General features: G+C 34.0%; 1 protein-coding gene across 1 annotated transcript in view; it reads left to right on the plus strand.

Annotated features, from left to right (window-relative positions):
• The window catches only part of LOC145246016 (protein neuralized-like), a 600,001-nt gene that overhangs the window by 155,335 nt on the left and 425,817 nt on the right, over window positions 1-18,849 (plus strand). The window lies entirely within an intron of this gene.

Raw genomic sequence — 18,849 nt, forward strand, 5'->3', positions numbered from 1 at the left:
AAGACTCCCTTATTGAAGCCTATGCACCTGAAAGCAAGGCTAGCCTTTGCAAAACGTCATATTGATAAAGATGTTGCATTCTGGAAACGTGTTCTATGGACTGACGAAACGAAAATAGAGTTATTTGGCCATAATAAAGTGTCTTATATTTACAGAAAATCTGGCGAAGCTTTCCTGCCTAAGAACACCATACCCACAGTGAAGCACGGTGGAGGCAGTTTGATGTTTTGGGGGATCCTTTGCTGCCTCTGGACCAGGGCAACTTGTTAAGGTCACAGGTAGCATGAAAAAGGAAGATTATGTTAAAATATTGGATGAAAACCTGAAAGACTCTGCTAAAGAGCTCTCACTTGGTCGTCGTTGGTGGTTCATGCAAGATAATGACCCAAAGCATTCGGCTAAACTGACTAAGAAATGGCTTGAGGACAATCATATTAATGTTTTGGAGTGGCCATCACAAAGCCCAGACCTTAATCCAATTGAAAATTTATGGAGAACATTAAAATTGAGGGTAATGCAAAGGAAGCCTAAGAATCTTATTCAATTGGAGGATTATTGTCAGGAAGAGTGGGCTAAAATTACTACTGAAGAGTGCAACAACTTGGTTGTAAACTATGAAAAGCGACTGAGGAAGGTAATCAAGGCCAAAGGCTATACAATTGATTATTAAATAAATCGTGCCAATAATTTTGAACAAGGGTTTTTTGCAATTATGTTTGTTGTTCCTTTGTTATTTATTTTTTCTAAAATCCGATTGCTGCATCGGAAAGGCCAGTTAAAAATACATAATATACTTTGTTATTTTCTTTAATTTAATCCCTTTTTTAGAATTTATTAGACAAAATTTAACTTTTATTTTACCGTGCCAATAAATATGATCATCACTGTATATATAGTATATATATATATAGTTAGTATATATATATATATATATATATATATATATAGTTAGTATATATATAGTTAGTATATATATATATATATATATATATATATATATATGATTTTTTAATTTTTTATTGAGCCCAAAATAAATTTACATTACTGTTTCCATTGGATTTTCACCCTAGGAGATGAGGTAGAGTACCAATTTCATTGGAATTTATAGGTGGACTGAAATTTAAAACTTACAGAAATGGATATAAAGTTATTGGGGGGGTATTAAGTAGAGAGGGAGTTCGTGTGGTAGTATGAGGAGGTTTTATAGTAGAATTTCAGTTGTGAAAAGACGCTAAGGAGCTTCTATTAGGTACGTTTGGAAAAGAAAAAAGAAAGAAAAGTAGACGTTAAATTTTGAAAATACATAGGGGGAGTAGTGGGAGTAGAGGTTTTTAGCGTCATGGTATCTGTTGTTGTGTAAGAGGGAGTGGGAGTAAGTGATCAGTAGCTACCAGTTGGTAAATATTGTCACCATGGCAACGTATTTTTTATGTGATGACGCCGGATTTGTGATCTTTTGGAAGTGCTATTGATATCTGCGTAAAATTAAAACATATAATTATATAATTCGAGATGGATGCGGATGCTGGGGGTGGGAGGGGAAGGTATGAAGGGGGGGATCGACATATACCTGGGGGGAAGAGGAGGAGGGGGATGATATTTAATGCGGATTAAAGTTGATCATTGATGGTAGTAAGAGGGTGGAAAGTAGAGGGGGGGTCGATATAGACGGGGGGGGGAATGCAGTTAATGCAGTATTTACATTTTGTAGACGTTGTTATTAAGGATAATATATGTTGAGAAAAAAATATATAAAATAAAATAAAAAAATAAGGGGGGCAGGTTCGGATAATATAGATAGGTGGGCGGATTGAGGATTATTGTTGATGATAGTAACGATGGGGATTATTAGTTAAGGATGGGGGTGGCGACATAGACCGTGGGGGGAGTGCAATTAATGCGGTATTTACATTTTGTAGATGTTGTTATTAAGGATAATATATGTTGAGAGAAAAAGAGAAAAAAAGGAGAAGGGGGGCAGGTTCGGATAATATAGATAGTTAGGTGGATTTAGGATGATTATTGATGATAGTAAAGATGGGAAAAATAGAATTATTTGTTAGTGATTCGGATAATATTAATTGGTGAGGTTATTAGATGTATGTAACTAGGTTAATGGGTGGTAGAGGTGAGGGTAGATAATTAATTTTTTTACCTTATTTCCCTTGAAAAGATATATATATATATATATATATATATATATATATATATAGTTAGTATATATATATGTCACCCCCACTCTTTCACCAGTCGGTTGAGGACGATCGTCGACCTCAGAACCCTTCCACTGCCGGTGATAATTCTTGGCCGTCTAAAGTTACTGGTATGGGGAAGTGACGGAATTATCGGTTGATCGTCTAGTTATATATCCTGGACCAATTCGTTGTGTACCTTCTTAACGACGGATGTCGTCAAAAGAGAGCCGTGGATTTTTTTGTGTAGTAAAAGAAAAAAAACAGGATAAAACGATTCTGCACCAAATATATATTAACAAAAAAAAAACAGTACAGTTCTTATAATTCTTTCAGAGTCCTGAAGGAAGCGATGTGTTATTATGCTAAGAATATGGTCGAAGGCATCAGCTTGTAACCTTGTGGAGTGTCGGTCTCTGGGTATCTGAAAAAATGTGTCAAGTCAAGAGCAAACTCTGCTTTGACTGTGTTCCTCTCTGCGCATCTCTTCTCCAAGAAATGCCTGCACATTCTCTCTTTTGTCCATCTGACTTGTTGATATATATATAAACAAGTATATCGCCCTCTGAACATCACGCAGATATTATTTCTTTTTTGTTTAGAAATTCAATTCTCAGTCCTTAATCTAAATTATCATTTACAAAAATAACACAATGACAAGCTTCAAAGATCTGATCGAACTCAAATAAACAGTTAGTAAATACAGTTTTTGTTAACCTTTAACACACAGAGTTCTCAGGTTTCTTAAATAAACAACTTGATACCAAGTGGTTTTGTCTTTCTTCCTAATGGGGGGCTGCATCAACCTCCCCACACCCTTACTTTGTTACATTACCTCCCCTACTTAAAAGAAACAATATTGGGATCAATATTTTTTCTAACCCACTTCTTCTTACTTGACCTTAATACTAGGGAATCTCTGTGGTTTTACAATTCATAATATTTAGCTATTTGGTTAATAAAAGAAGGAAAATTTTTAAACGCTTTATCTTTCATGCACATGCAAAAAGTTTTCTTTCAGAGTTCGTGTTTTTTTTTTTTAAATCTGCTTTCGGTTCATTATGGTTTTATAAGAGTCCAGTACCCTCATTATTATTATTATCATTATTTTTTATTTATTTATTTTTTTTACATATATATATATATATATATATATATATACACACACATACATATATATATATTTGACGCAAGCAATTATTTATTCGATAGTTCATATTTCTCCGGATTTCATTCCATGGCTCTTTGTTGATTACCCGTCTTCTTCACATATGTATCTCCAACGTTGGTAGGGTATTAGATGGTAGTCTTGGTTCTGTACCAGATTGATCAGGACTGGTGGCATTATCAAAAACCATGGTAGTGTTCCCCACTTCATGCTCATCCCTATTCATTTCAAACATCGATTGGGCTTTTCCTCTTAAGCGCTCTAATTGAGGGTTACCCTCATCCTCATCTACTTTATTAGCATCTTTTCTAGCCCTTAGGATGCTATTGATGTAGCTAACTCTCCTTTTCCCATACACTAGAAAAGCTATTATCATCATCACGACCAAGATGATTATTGTAGGATATAACCATTTACTTACTTCTTCCCATCGCCATTTTTCTTGTTCGTTAGTACTCTTCACTGTTCGTAACTCATCTACTAACTCGCTTATAGCGGTCTTTCCGACTGGTTTCAGAAGAGGTGGAATTTCATGAGCTTCTATCTTCGGAAATTCCTTAGTGATAGGGGCTCATACTTCCGACCACTTTACACGCGGTATTTTAATTAATGACAGAAAATCATTCCGGAGCTCAAACTTCTCTGTAAGTTTAGAGGATGGCAAGATCTCCATAGTTGGGCCAAACGCTGCACAACTCATAGGTAAATCTATAATGGTCATAGGTGGATGAATAAGTATTTCACCTTGTTGTCGTCCTTTACAGACTTTCGTCAACCTTCGCTTACTAGTTGAGGCAACTGCCCAAACACCATCCGATAAATGTATAGCTTGGGGGGGGGGTATCCACCGGCACCTCTGCTCTACAGTTTTTATCGATTCCCTCCTCATTACCTTGGAATAATTGAACGACGCATAAGTTGTGTCCGTTAGTTGCATAGATGGGACTTTTTACTGTACAAACTTTCAGTGCATTCATGCTACACGCTAGTGCTTTGCTAGGCGACAACACTATGAATTTGGTTCGGGCGGGGTTAAAAGCTATTCCTTTGTATCTTGCTACGTCTCTCTCCTCAGTGACGTTATTAGGAAACGGTATCAGTAAATTAATTACGTTAAACACCTCGAGTCACTACCTCCACTCAACCACTACGTAAATCTTATCATTTTGCATAATTGTAGCACAACTTACGGCTTTATAATATTCCCATAGACTCTTCTTTGGATCTACTGGTAAGCGTAAAGCATGTGGCAAGTCTGACTGAATCATCCCGAGTATTGTTTTTAAGTCTTTGGGAGGTATGATGCTCAGTGACATGTGTGCTAATGAAAGTAAATCTAATTGTGTCCTAACATGTTCCATTGCCAATGTCAATACCTGAATTGATGAGTCGAGTTGGTTTGTCGTCATCAGCAGTTCCAGTATTTGCCCAATTACAGCCTCTACAGTACTTATTCTTCTAGCTATAAAAGTTAAACTTCCGTTTAGGCTGGTGACCGTATGAGATAGCCAGTTAATTCTTTGTCTATGTTCTGTTAGTTCATATCTAGTAACATTCACTATCGATAAACTTTTCCCTACGACGTGCTTTATCTTCTGTTGATTTTCCTCTAAACCGCTTATATGCTTCTGTGTCACTTTCTGATACTGTATCCTAATGCCTCTGTGTCACTTTCTGATACTGTGTCCTAATGCCTCTGTGTCACTTTCTGATACTGTACCGAATAATATGTGTAGTACTTTACCTACAAAAGGTAGTATAGATCTCTTTCTAACTCGTTTTGTGGTCCCTTCTGTTGCCAGTTATCCAATATCCCTAAAATATCCTCCAACGTATCAGAGTCTTTGTTTCATCTTATCTAAACGTCCTCCTAGTGATACAAATAACGCTGGATCAGAATTTATCCCAAGTTTTGATTGATTTTTCTGCATTTGCAGATTCAAGTCTGCCGCTAAGTCAACTTCGTGTTCTAGTTCCCTTTGAACCTTCCGATACGCTCCCAGATCGATGACGAATGTCAAGATCCACTTAGAGTGTGTAATTGTCACCTCGCTGGTCTTCTTAAATATTGTGCTGTGTGTGTGGCGCAGCGCTACTGTCCATCCAGCCATCATTACCATCATCATTATCATCATCATTACCATCATCATTATCATCATCATTATCATCATCATTACCATCATCATTATCAGGCGACGCATCCTACAAATACACAGTAACGCTCTTTTATTATTTGTTCCATTTTTATTTCAATCACTCAATTCCATTTCCCCAAATAACGATAGAATTAATTGGACTTTTTTCGTCTTTTTTATCTTCTTCATAGCTATTTTTAATTTTCCCTCGTTTTGAGGTAACATTGATAGGTCGTTTTATGCTGCTTCTCAGAAGTTTAGGTCCCATCACGTCGCCTATTACTTCTGGGGGCTGTGTCGACGGAATCGTATTGCTCTCTGATTCTTCAGCCCTATTCTCAACACCAGTTTCTCTATCTCTCCGTACCGATAATGGAATATCATCTTCAGATTTCCAACCTTCCGAATCTGGAGGCATAGTTGTTATCTCTGTTAGCAAGTCTGAATCCTCTACCTCAAATTCTACCTCTAACTCCCGTCCAACTGCTATCTCATCATCAGCCCACCTATCCGTATCTTCCCGATCTCCTTCCAGATCTATCAGGGTGGCTTTCCTTACAGGTCTATCTGTCTGTATATTAGGCATTTTCCACTCCCTAATATTGGCTTCACAGATATCTGACATGTGAACCCTCTTCGTTTTATTCGTCAGTTGCTCCCATATTTTATATGTTACCGGTCCCGTTTATTTTACTATCCTATAGTACAGTTTCCATCTAGGATCTAATTTTCCTTTTCTAACCTGTGCTCTGTAGTATACCGGGTCGCCAACTCCATATGTTTCCTTAACCCTTCCATCGTTGACTCTTTTGTTAGGCTTTTTCTGTGCTGAGCTAATCCTTTGACGCACTTCACCAAACAGAGAATGCTGCTGCTCAATCATTTTTTTATGATTTTCTTCCCCAGTATACCTTTTTTTTTGGTAGTAGAAGATTATCTAATGGTAACACTACATCTCTGCTGTGCACCAGGTAATATGGAGAGAATTTAGTTGTATCGTTATGTGAAAATCTGGCCGCTGCTAAGGCCTGATTCAAGAACAAGTCCCAATTCTCGACTTCATCCTCTGATAACTTCGACAGCATATCTCCCAAAAACCTATGGAATCTTTCTACTTTAGCATTGCTCTGGGGGTGGTATGGAGACGTGGTAATATGTTTTACTCCTAAATATCCCGTCACCTCCCTTATAGTGGCATTTACAAATTCTCTGCCATTGTCTGTCACTAACATACGTGGGACACAATACCCAGGGAAAATTTCATTCATAAGTATCTCCGCCATAGTCTGTGCATCCTTCCTTTGCACCGGGAATGCCTCGACCCAGCTAGTTAACCAATCTACCATGCTGACTATGTACTTATTTCCCTTGTTACTACTATTATATGGCCATGAGACATCCATGCTCCACTTCTCAAACGGATATGATGGAATATCAGTCTCCATTAGGGGTGTCTTAGCGTCTTTAATAGCCCGCTTCTGGCAAGTGACACATTCCGTCACATAGGAGTGGATATGTTTATACATACCAGGCCAATAGTATTTCTTCGCTAAAATCGAGTAAGTCTTATCAATACCTACATGACCTAACCCGCCATGTGCTACTGGCCCTCACGTGACCATCCGGGACATACAAGCGTAATATTGGGTTCTTTTCTTCCCCATTTACATAGTATACCCGATCATCTTCCAACAGGTATTTTCTCGATTTTGAAAGCGGTAATTTCCCTTCTACTAGCGATTTCTTAAGTTCGCTATACTCTTTGTCCCTGCTCGCTTCTAACTTAAGTAGCTTCAGGTCTATCAATTTCCACACAATCTTATCGGCATCATCTTCTTGAGAGTCATTTTCTTCTGGCTCTTTTTCATCTTCCATCTCCGAGGGCCTATTCTGCAATTGCTGAGAGTTGAGTACGCAAATTCTATAGTTATTATCATTAACTAGATTCTGATCACTAGCGTCAGCTTCTTCCCCTACCGTTTCGGGAATTCTAGATAATAAATCTGCACACGTGTTCTCTTTTCCGGACAGGTACTCTATCTTACAGTCATAGCCCACAGTTGCATAGCCCACAGTTACACCTTTCGATTCTTCCATTCAGCATCGAACAAGTACTGTAATGGACGATGATCAGTTTTTATTACGAACGTCGCACCCGCTAAATAAAAATGCAGCTTTTGCAAAGCGTACGCGATGGCATAGGCCTCTTTTTCAATCACGGGCCGCTTCTGTTGGGTCTTTGTTAACTTGTGAGAGAGAAAGTAGATAGGCATTTCATCCTTTATTCCCGGGATTACAGCTTCTGCCTCTTCACACGGCTGAGTCAAGCAAGCTCCGATACACGTATCACTAGCATCCGTATATAGGACCATAGGCTTGTTCAAATCGGGATAAATCAATAAAGGAATGGATGTCAGTTCCGCTTTTAACGCATCGAATGCTTTCTGACATGCCTCGGTCCAATTGAACCTAGCATATTTTTACGTTAGATTAATTAGTGGTATAGCTATTCTAGAGAACCCTGCTATGAACCTTCTGTAATAACCTACAGTTTCTATAAATGCTCTAACTTGTCTCACTGTTTGAGGTTCTGGCATTGCCCTTATAATCTTTACTTTATCAGTATCTGACCTTACTCGAGATTGGTCTATGATAAATCCTAAATATTTAGTCTCTTTTCTCATAAATTGACACTTTTCTATTTTTAGTTTCAAGCCATGATATTTCAGACGATCTAACACAGCCTGTAAATGCTTAAAGTGCTCTTCCAGGGTTTTTAAGAATATTAAGATGTCATCCAAATATGCCATGGCAAAATGTTCAAATCCTCTCAACACTATTGCCATTAATGATTGAAAAACACCAGAGGCTCCTGCTAGCCCAAACGGCATGACACGGAACTGGAACAACTCCATGTGACAACAGAAAGCCGTTTTAGGTTTGTCCTTCTCATTTACTGCCACTTGCCAGTAACCTGATCTTAAGTCTAAGGAGGAAAAACATGTAGCCTTCCCAGCATCGCTAAAATGTCGTCTATCAAGGGCAGAGGATAAGCAGTAGATTTTGTTATCTTATTAAGTTCTCTAAAATCTATGCAAAATCTATTTCCCCCATCCTTTTTCTCTACTGCTACTACTGGGAAACCCCAAGGTGATTGAGATGGCTCAATAATACCAGCCTCTCCCATCACCTTCACTGCTTTCTCAACCAACTCTCTCTTCCAAATAGGCGTTCTGTACGGCCTCATCTTTATTGGTTGGTGGTCTCCTGTGTCAATCGACATTTTTACTGTATGCATATTACCTAATTCCTTATCTGACTTAGCTAACACTCGCTTATTAGCTTTAAATAGTCTTCCTAATCTCTCTCGGTATTGGTCAGGACAGTCTAATTCATCCTTGTCACTAATTGCTTCACTCTCTACAGACATTTCTTCGCACATCACCCTAGTTTTTAATGTTAACACTGAAGCTCTGCCCAACTTAGTTCCTGATTTAATGTTAACCGTCTTCAGACTCGTATTTGCTACAACTACCGGAAAATTCTGCGCCTGACCTTCCTGCACTAATGCTGGTAACACTGTCACATCCTCGTCCTCTTCTATGTGGAGAAGGGGTAACACCTGATAAACGACTTCGTTATCCCTTATAGCTCCTTCTATCTCACCCCAGCTCGTCACCGCCGTTCTAGGTGGAATCTTTAAATCTTCACGAGACACGAGGTCCACTCGAGCGAGCATCGTGCTACCTAAAATAATATCTTCATCCACTAGGACTAACTTTGGAGGGTCAAATTTTAATACGGCTTTCCTCTGTCTAAGCCAGTCTCCTCCCAGTATCACGTCGTGGGTCGTTTTTGGTGCTACATACAGTGTGTGGGATGTCTCGGTCTCCCCCACCTTTATCTTTACTTCCAGCATCCAATCTAATCTGAATCTACCCCCATCTGCTTGAAACGCGTTCACCTTAGTCGACATAAATCGGTCGGCGGGGGGTCTTAGTCTTTGCAACTCTAAAGAACTAATGACTGAAACTTCCGATCCGGTGTCTATCAGTGCTCTGAACGTTTCGCCCTCTACTCAATGTTGCTGGTGAGTTCGTCATCTTCGGACCATATTTGACATAACTTAATCTCATCTCTATCCTCGTCTGAAAGATTCTTAACTTTACTTTTCCTCTTTCTACGACTGTCCCATAAATGCCCGCTCTTCCCGAACCCCTGGCATGTCTCCTTCTTCCTAAGTGGACAGCTAGTTGCGGTGTACCCTCTTTCCTTACACTCGTCACACCGTACAAACTTCTTTGCCTTGCAACTCCGAATTAAGTGTTTTTCACTGCCGCACTTAAAACACTTAGGTCTCAACATACAGGCCCTCTTTGAATGTCCCGGGCGGCCACAGTTTAACCAGTGCACCCCGTCTCTGCACTGATAACTATAGTGCCCCTCTTTTCCGCAATTGTAGCATTTTAATTTCAAAGCCCCATCTATGCTTTTCCGGACATTCCTATCTCTCCTAGGGGTCACCCGCCCTTTCGCTACTGGGGCGACCCTAACTAATTTAAAGATTTCTTTGTTGAGGTCTTCCTGGGTTTTAATTTGATTCTGGGTGGATTGTTTCTGTCCTTAATCCTACATTCATGTGCCCTGTGCCCTTCTTTCTGGCAAACAAAGCACAATAGACCCCTCTTAAAGTTAGGATGGGGTATGTATCTTCCCCCTATCCTTAAGTCCCGGTGTTTTGAATTCGTGGCTTCTTCTTCCCAACTCTGAAGCTCAGGGCATTTTGCTCGGATGTGTCCTTGTCGACCGCATCCGTAGCAGACTTTCAACCAGTCTGTCTTGTTCTCCTCCAATTTTCCTAATCTCTGGAGAAGAGCTTCAGCTCGTCGAGCCTGTGCAAAGGCCTCCTCAAACGTGTTAGGTTCTGCCTTTGCCACGTCCTCACGCAACAGAGAATTACTCAAAGCGTCCGTGAACTCTGCCAGCTGGGCCTGGGTAGCCGGATCATTTCTCCGATCTTGATCTGGGTAGGCTACCTTAGCAAGAACGCTCATGCGTCCCTCTAGGTGAGCAATGGATTCTCCATCCTTCTGCTTCACCCCTATCAGCGCTCGAGCTGCCTCTGTTCGGCTCGAGTGACTGCCGAAGTGCTGCTGGATGTCATGTTCAAACCTCTCCCAGTTGGTTTGGGATCTGTACTTATCCAAATACTCCCCAATCCATTCTGAGGCAACGCCTTCAGTATAGTCATACACCAGTAAGATCATATTGGCCCCCGGCAGGTTATAGATGCGCCTTTTCTTTTCTATTGTTTTGAGCCAGGGTCCCAACTCCACAGCCAAACCTGTGAACAGTGGAATTCTGGATCCCGTTACATTAAGTTTTGGGGTAAGCCGACCCCCCCTCTTCAATCCCCCGACCCAACTCCTCTGCAGCCCTAGTAGATTCCATATTAAAAAAAAATTAAGCGCTCTTTGAAAAAGCCCACAAGAAGTCCAAAAACGAACAATGACAAAGCAAAAAGGAAATGAAAAGAACGAAAATAGTGGTTTTCCTACCTGATCGCCGAGATATTCCTGGTTCTGCGCTGCTTTTTGTTGACTCACTTGTTGGGAGGTCCCACCTGTTATAAACAGTAAACCTCCTGTTTTTTTTATTTTATTTTTTTTTTTTGGTTAGCTAACACACCTTCTTCCTGATTTCGATAATCCTGGTAAACGGCTCCAAATGTCACCCCCACTCTTTCACCCGCCTGTTGCGGACGATCGTCAGCCTCGGAACCCTTCCACTGCCGGTGATAATTCTTGGCCGTCTAAAGTTACTGGTATGGGGAAGTGACGGAATTATCGGTTGATCGTCTAGTTATATATCCTGGACCAATTTGTTGTGTACCCTCTTAACGACAAATGTCGTCGAAAGAGAACCATGGATTTTTTTGTGTAGTAAAAGAAAAAAAAAAACAGGATAAAACGATTCTTGACCAAATATATATTAACAAAAAAAAAACAGTACAGTTCTTATAATTCTTTCAGAGTCCTGAAGGAAGCGATGTGTTATTATGCTAAGAATATGGTCGAAGGCATCAGCTTGTAACCTTGTGGAGTGTCGGTCTCTGGGTACCTGAAGAAATGTGTCAAGTCAAGAGCAAACTCTGCTTTGACTGTGTTCCTCTCTGCGCATCTCTTCTCCAAGAAATGCCTGCACATTCTCTCTTTTGTCCATCTGACTTGTTGATATATATATAAACAAGTATATCGCCCTCTGAACATCACGCAGATATTATTTCTTTTTTGTTTAGAAATTCAATTCTCAGTCCATAATCTGAATTATCATTTACAAAAATAACACAATGGCTCTCTTCAAATCGAACTTAAATAAACAGTTAGTAAATACAGTTTTTGTTAACCTTTAACACACAGAGTTCTCAGGTTTCTTAAATAAATAACTTTATACCAAGTGGTTTTGCCTTTCTTCCTAACAGGGTGGGGGCATCAACCTACCCACACTCTTACTTTGTTACATACATATATATATATATATATATATATAGATATAGTTAGTATATATAGATATATAAATATAGTTAGTATAGATAGATATATATAGTTAGTATATATATATAGATATAGATATAGTTAGTATAGATATAGATATAGTTAGTATAGATATATATGTATATATAGTATTAGTATATAATATTAGTATATATATAGTATATAGTATATATATAATATATATAGTTAGTATATATATAGTATATAGTTAGCATATATATAATATATATAGTTAGTATATATATATTTCATAAATATACAGCTAGTATATATATAATATATACATAGTATATATGTAATATATATACAGTTATTATATATATAATATATACAGTTAGTATATATATAATATATACATAGTTAGTATATATATAATATATATATACAGTGTGTGTATATAATATATATATAGTTAGTATGTATATATAATATATATATATAGTTAGTATATATATAATATATATAGTTAGTATATATATATAATATATATAGTTAGTATATATATAATATATATAGTTAGTATATATATATAATATATATAGTTAGTATATATATAATATATATAGTTAGTATATATATATAATATATATAGTATATATATATAATAAATATATAGTTAGTATATATATAATGTATATATAGTTAGTATATATACACATATGTATATAATATATATATATAGTGAGTATATATATACATATGTATATAATATATATATAGTTAGTATATATATATAATATACAGTTAGTATATATATATAATATATATATATAGTTATATATATTATATACTTAGTATATATTATATAGTTAGTATGTATATATATATATATATATATATATATATATATATATATATATATATATATATATATATACTAACTATATAATATACACTGGCGTAGCTAGGGGGGGCGGGGGGGGGCGAATCGCCCCGGGCGGCACACCTGAGGGGGCGGCATTTTGAGAGGGTAAAAATAGAAAGTAGAAAAAAATAAGTAAAAATAAACAAAAGTTAACAAAAAATATGAAATTTTATACCAAAAAGGTTGTAAAAAATCCGAATTTTGGGGGGGTATCGGAATCAGAAAAAATGTGTCCTTATTTTCTGAGCGTCAGGGGGGGGCGGCATGGGGGCGGCATTTTGAGATGGTAAAAGGGGAAAATCGAAAAAAATGCTAACAAAAAATCTGAAATTTTATATCGAAAAGGTTGTAAAAAATGGGAACTTTTGTAGTTATTGGAATCGCAAAAAGGTGTCCCTATTTTGCGAGCGGCATATGTCAGGGGGCAGCATTTTGAGAGAGTAAAAATAGAAAGTAGAAAAAAATAAACAAAATCTAACAAAAAATCTGACATTTTATACTGAAAATGTTGTAAAAAATCGGAAATTTTTGAGGTATCAGAATCAGAAAAATGTGCCTCTTATTTACGAGCAGCACATGTCAGGGGCGGCATTTTGAGAGGATAAAAATAGAAAATAGAAAAAATATATAAAAGCTAACAAAAAATCTGAAATTTTATACCGAAAGTTTGTAAAAATCTGAAGTATTGGAGGTATCGGAATCGGAAAAATGTGTCCCTATTTTACGATTCCAAAACCGATTCTTTTAAATTTTTAATTTAATTTTTCATTATTGGTACTAATTATAAATATTTATTATTTTTAAATTATCACTAAAACTAAAATGAGAATAACCTCAAAATACGATGTAAATTTATTTTATTTGTAAAACAATTTTTTTAAATTGCATAAATTCTCTATGTAACCTTTCAAAGAAAGCAGTTGCTTTACATGTTCTGAAAAATGTTGAAAAATTAAACAGCAACAATCTTTGCAGCCTGCGGCGATCGTAAGATTTGCTGGATTTTCCCCACATTAAAAACCGGCCTTGTGTCTAACTCTGCCCTCGTGGAGATGCAAGTAAATGGGAACAATCGGCAGTCGTTGCCAAACCGACCTCAGCTCTAATTGTACACAAGATCTAATTTTAAACAAGACCATTGCTATATTCGCTTACGGCCGTTTGCCATTTTCGGCTCTCGTTATGCTTAACATTATGGGAGCATTATAATAAATACGTATTTATTTTATAACTATATATGTGCATATATACATATATATGTGCATATACACATATATTTATACATATATACATACATACGTGCATATATACATATATACACACACATACACATATATAAATACGCATATATACATATATATTTATATATGTATATATATACATATATGTATATATACATATACATATATAATATAAATATATACATACATATATACATACATACATGTAGATACATACATATACATATATATATATATATAAACAAATATATATATAATATATCCTTCAAGATTGCGGCAATTTTTTTGTTTTAATCTAGGTTGAACTTTCTCTACATTAAAAACCGATCTTGAAATGAATTAAAGCTATTTATTCTCAATTAATGGAAATTTTGAAAACTCCAAAGCAATTGTAAATTATTACTTGATAAATAGTTTAACAGTTTGGAGTTTTCAAAATTTCCATTAATTGAGAATAAATTGCTTTAATTCATTTCAATCACTAAGTTTAAAAAATGCAAGCATTAATTATTTCTGGAGATGTACTCAGTGACCGGCTGATCTAACAGGATAGGGCCAAGCCCAGACTTCGGCCAAGCACCAAAAAAACAAAATGACCTCAGAAAGATTTCATACTTAAAGGGGAACTTTCATATAAATTTTTATTGAATAGGTGCGAAAAGAAAGTTGGATATTTGGGTGTATATACACCGACATCAAAGAGGAAATAACATTAGATGCGAAAGTTTGCATTCATTAATTTTATTACTGTCCAATTCATGAGGCTAAGACTTTGAAAGTATCAAATGTTTGTTTTTGTAGTATACTTTTTATAACTCCTTGTAAACTTTACAATTGCTAGCTGGGGGATCAGACAAAATCACCCCGGGCAACCCCCACCATCTACTTAAAACAAAAGGAAAACAGATAAAATCTCAAATGGATAAAAAATATTAAAAATCAGTTTTCATATTTTAATTTTAATTTAATTGAATTTAGGAAAATTAGATACCGTAGAACTAATTTTCGCAAGGTATGAAAATTAAGCAACTACAGAATAAATATTAAATTAATAATAATGGACCAGTTTTCCTCCCTAGCAAAAAATGGACGAATTTTCCATGGGCGGGTTTTTATATATATATTTTTTTTTTTTTTTTCATGGACGAATTTTCCGGGCACCCAAATGCCGGGGGGGGGGGTCAAATTTTACTACCGCCCCAGGCGGCAAAAGGTCTAGCTACGCCACTGACTATATATATACTAACTATATACTATATATATATATATATATATATATATATATATATATATATATATATATATATACATACTAAATATATATATATACATACTAAATATATATATATAGATATATATACTAAATATATATATATAGATATATATACTAAATATATATATATAGATATATACACTAACTATATACTATATATATATATTCTAACTATATAGTATATATATATATATATACTAACTATATAATATATATATATATATATATGAAATTTATTTAAATAAACATTGATGGCTACATATGTGCATACATGTTTCTGTAATCACCCGCGTTGGGGGATTATGTCTTCAGGCCAACGCAGGTGATTACAGAAACATGTATGAATATATGTAGCCATCAATGTTTGTTTAAATAAATTTCATATACCTTCTCTGTTTACTCATTGAGCACTCTTTGGTAGACACATGTTGTTTCATTGGATGTGCTTCTGGGAAACTAAACTCTACTGGCTAAATATATATATATATATATATATATATATTAACTACATATATATATTTTATATATATATATATGCTAACTATATATATATATTATATATATATATGCTAACTATATATATATATTATATATATATATACTAACTATATATATATTATCTATATATATATATTGTATATATATATACTAACTATACATATATATATATATACCAACTATATATGTATTATATATATACTAACTGTATATATATATATTATATATATACTATGTATATTATATATATACTATATATATATTATGTATATATGCTAACTATATATACATTATATATATACTATATATTATATATATACTAACTATATACATATTATATATATATATACTAACTATATATATTATATGTATACTAACTCTATATTATATATATACTAACTATATATATATTATATATATATATACTAACTAAATATATATATTATATATATACTAACTAAATATATATATTATATATATACTAACTAAATATATATATTATATATATACTAACTAAATATATATATATTATATATATACCAACTATATATATTATATATATACTAACTATATATTTATTATATATATACTAACTATATATATATATATCTACTAACTATATATATATATTATATATATACTAACTATATATATATATTATATATATACTAACTATATATATATTATATATATACTAACTATATATATATATTATATATATATATATATATTTTATATATATACTAACTATATATATATTATATATATATATATACTAACTATATATATATATATATATTATATATATATAATATATATATACTAACTATATATATATATTATATATATATACTATGTATATATTATATATATAATATATATATATACTAACTATATATTATATACATATAAGATATATATATACTAACTATATATATATATATATATATATACTAACTATATATATATATATATATATACTAACTATATATATATATATACTAACTATATATATATATATATACTAACTATATATATATATATATATATATATATATATATACACACACACATATATATATATATATATATATATATATATATATATATATATATTGTCTACATAACCCCCAAAATTAAGCCATGATGAGGCTGACCAATACCAGATGGGGGACCATTTTGGAAGTGTTAGGTATTGCATGTGTTGAAAACAACTCCTGCATCTAGTATCATGCTTGGTCAACCATTGGTGAATTAACAAGATATTGCCGAAAGAAATTTACATATTTTAGTAAAATGCCCAGTTATTTATCGATTTTTTTTTTCTTTTTTGGTATCGATTTTTAGGGTTTGTGCAACCTGCTAAAATAAACAATTCAACACAAACTTCTGAAACAACGAACACAACGTCAATAAATGTAACAAAGAAAAGTTTTATTCAGGCGAATGGTCATAGAGAGATATATTCCTGATCAAAACCCAACTCTGGCCTCCTGGTGCAGTCACGGTAGTTATTTCCAACGGGAATCGTCGATACCGGATGAAATAACACAGAGGTGGAGAGAAAGCGAGGAAAGATGTTCGATATGCTTGGCGTCTCTCTCGGTAAGGAAGAGTTTTTTTCCTTCAAATCGGAGCTGTCCGAGTTCCTTAGGGAAGAAAAAGGATCAATGCGCCACACCCCTGATTGGTCAGTATATGGCCAAATAACACATGGGAGAGGCATTGATTTGCGAAAGAAAAAAGTTCCATTTGTTTCTGCTACAGATTCTTCAAAGCAATTCTTATTTAATGGTATATTATCAATATTGGACTAACTAAAATAAAATTAGTAATTTATCTTTCAAAGATTTAAAAGTAATGTTTTTCACAGAAATAATGAAAACATAATTGTTTGTTTTTTTTGCTAATCTGAAAGATAATCATTATATTCAACAAATTTCAACATATTCAACACTTCAAAACACAATAGATGGAATGAATTTGGATTTTCAACCTGAAATCTTATACGTACGCAGTTATTTTTTTTTTGTTTGTTTATTTGTTTATTTTATCTAAAATCTTCACCCTCCCCACAATATAATATATTTTGTTCAATTTCAGCTAATTATTTTAAGCATATTTGTAGCCACAAATAAAGAAGGAGGAGTTTGTAGGCAAACTATATATATATATATATATATATAAATATCAATTATGAAAAACAAAAGTAGACCATTATAAAGTTTATTCTTCACTTAATAATCGGTGAAAATGTCGTATTGATTTGATAATTACTGGATTTTTGGTAGATTTTTGAAGATAGACTTTGTGAAAAATTATTTACTCATTCCTTCCGTTTTGGCCGTGCCTAATATTGTCTGTCTGAGGAGTGGTCTCTACCAAACTCCTCTGTCAATTTTTGGTCTACAGATTTGAAATCTGATATATAGAGAATTTGGACTTGTGGAACAAATTCGATTTGGTCTTTAGCCAGTAAAAATAAATGCTAAGAGATCAAAATTGAAATAAAAAATGGAACTTCACAGGCAACTTAAAGCGCTAGTGTACGTGTATAAATATACATTTATATGTTAAAGTCTGTTTATTTTAACTTTTGCTTATCTATCTGATGATTGCTCAACCGGTAGCGACTAACACCATAGCACTAAATGTTTTGGTTTCAATTCTAGCTGATAGCACTCAATCATTTTTTTTTTAACCTTTGAAATCACTATTATACACTGGGTACAATATGATAATCAATAGAGTATTGGCTCTAATAATAAATATGAATAGATATCATATTGAAGCGTATTTTATGACTGGTCCATGCTAGACAGCCATTACAATAAATTGGGTACAATATAATAATAGAGAATTGGCTCTGTGATAAAAAATATGAAATCTGCATAAATTAAGATATCATATTCAAGCATATTTT

This window comes from Euprymna scolopes, chromosome 23 (genome assembly GCF_053919585.1).
Source record: "Euprymna scolopes isolate OS-2025 chromosome 23, ASM5391958v1, whole genome shotgun sequence".
Lineage (NCBI taxonomy): Eukaryota > Metazoa > Mollusca > Cephalopoda > Sepiida > Sepiolidae > Euprymna > Euprymna scolopes.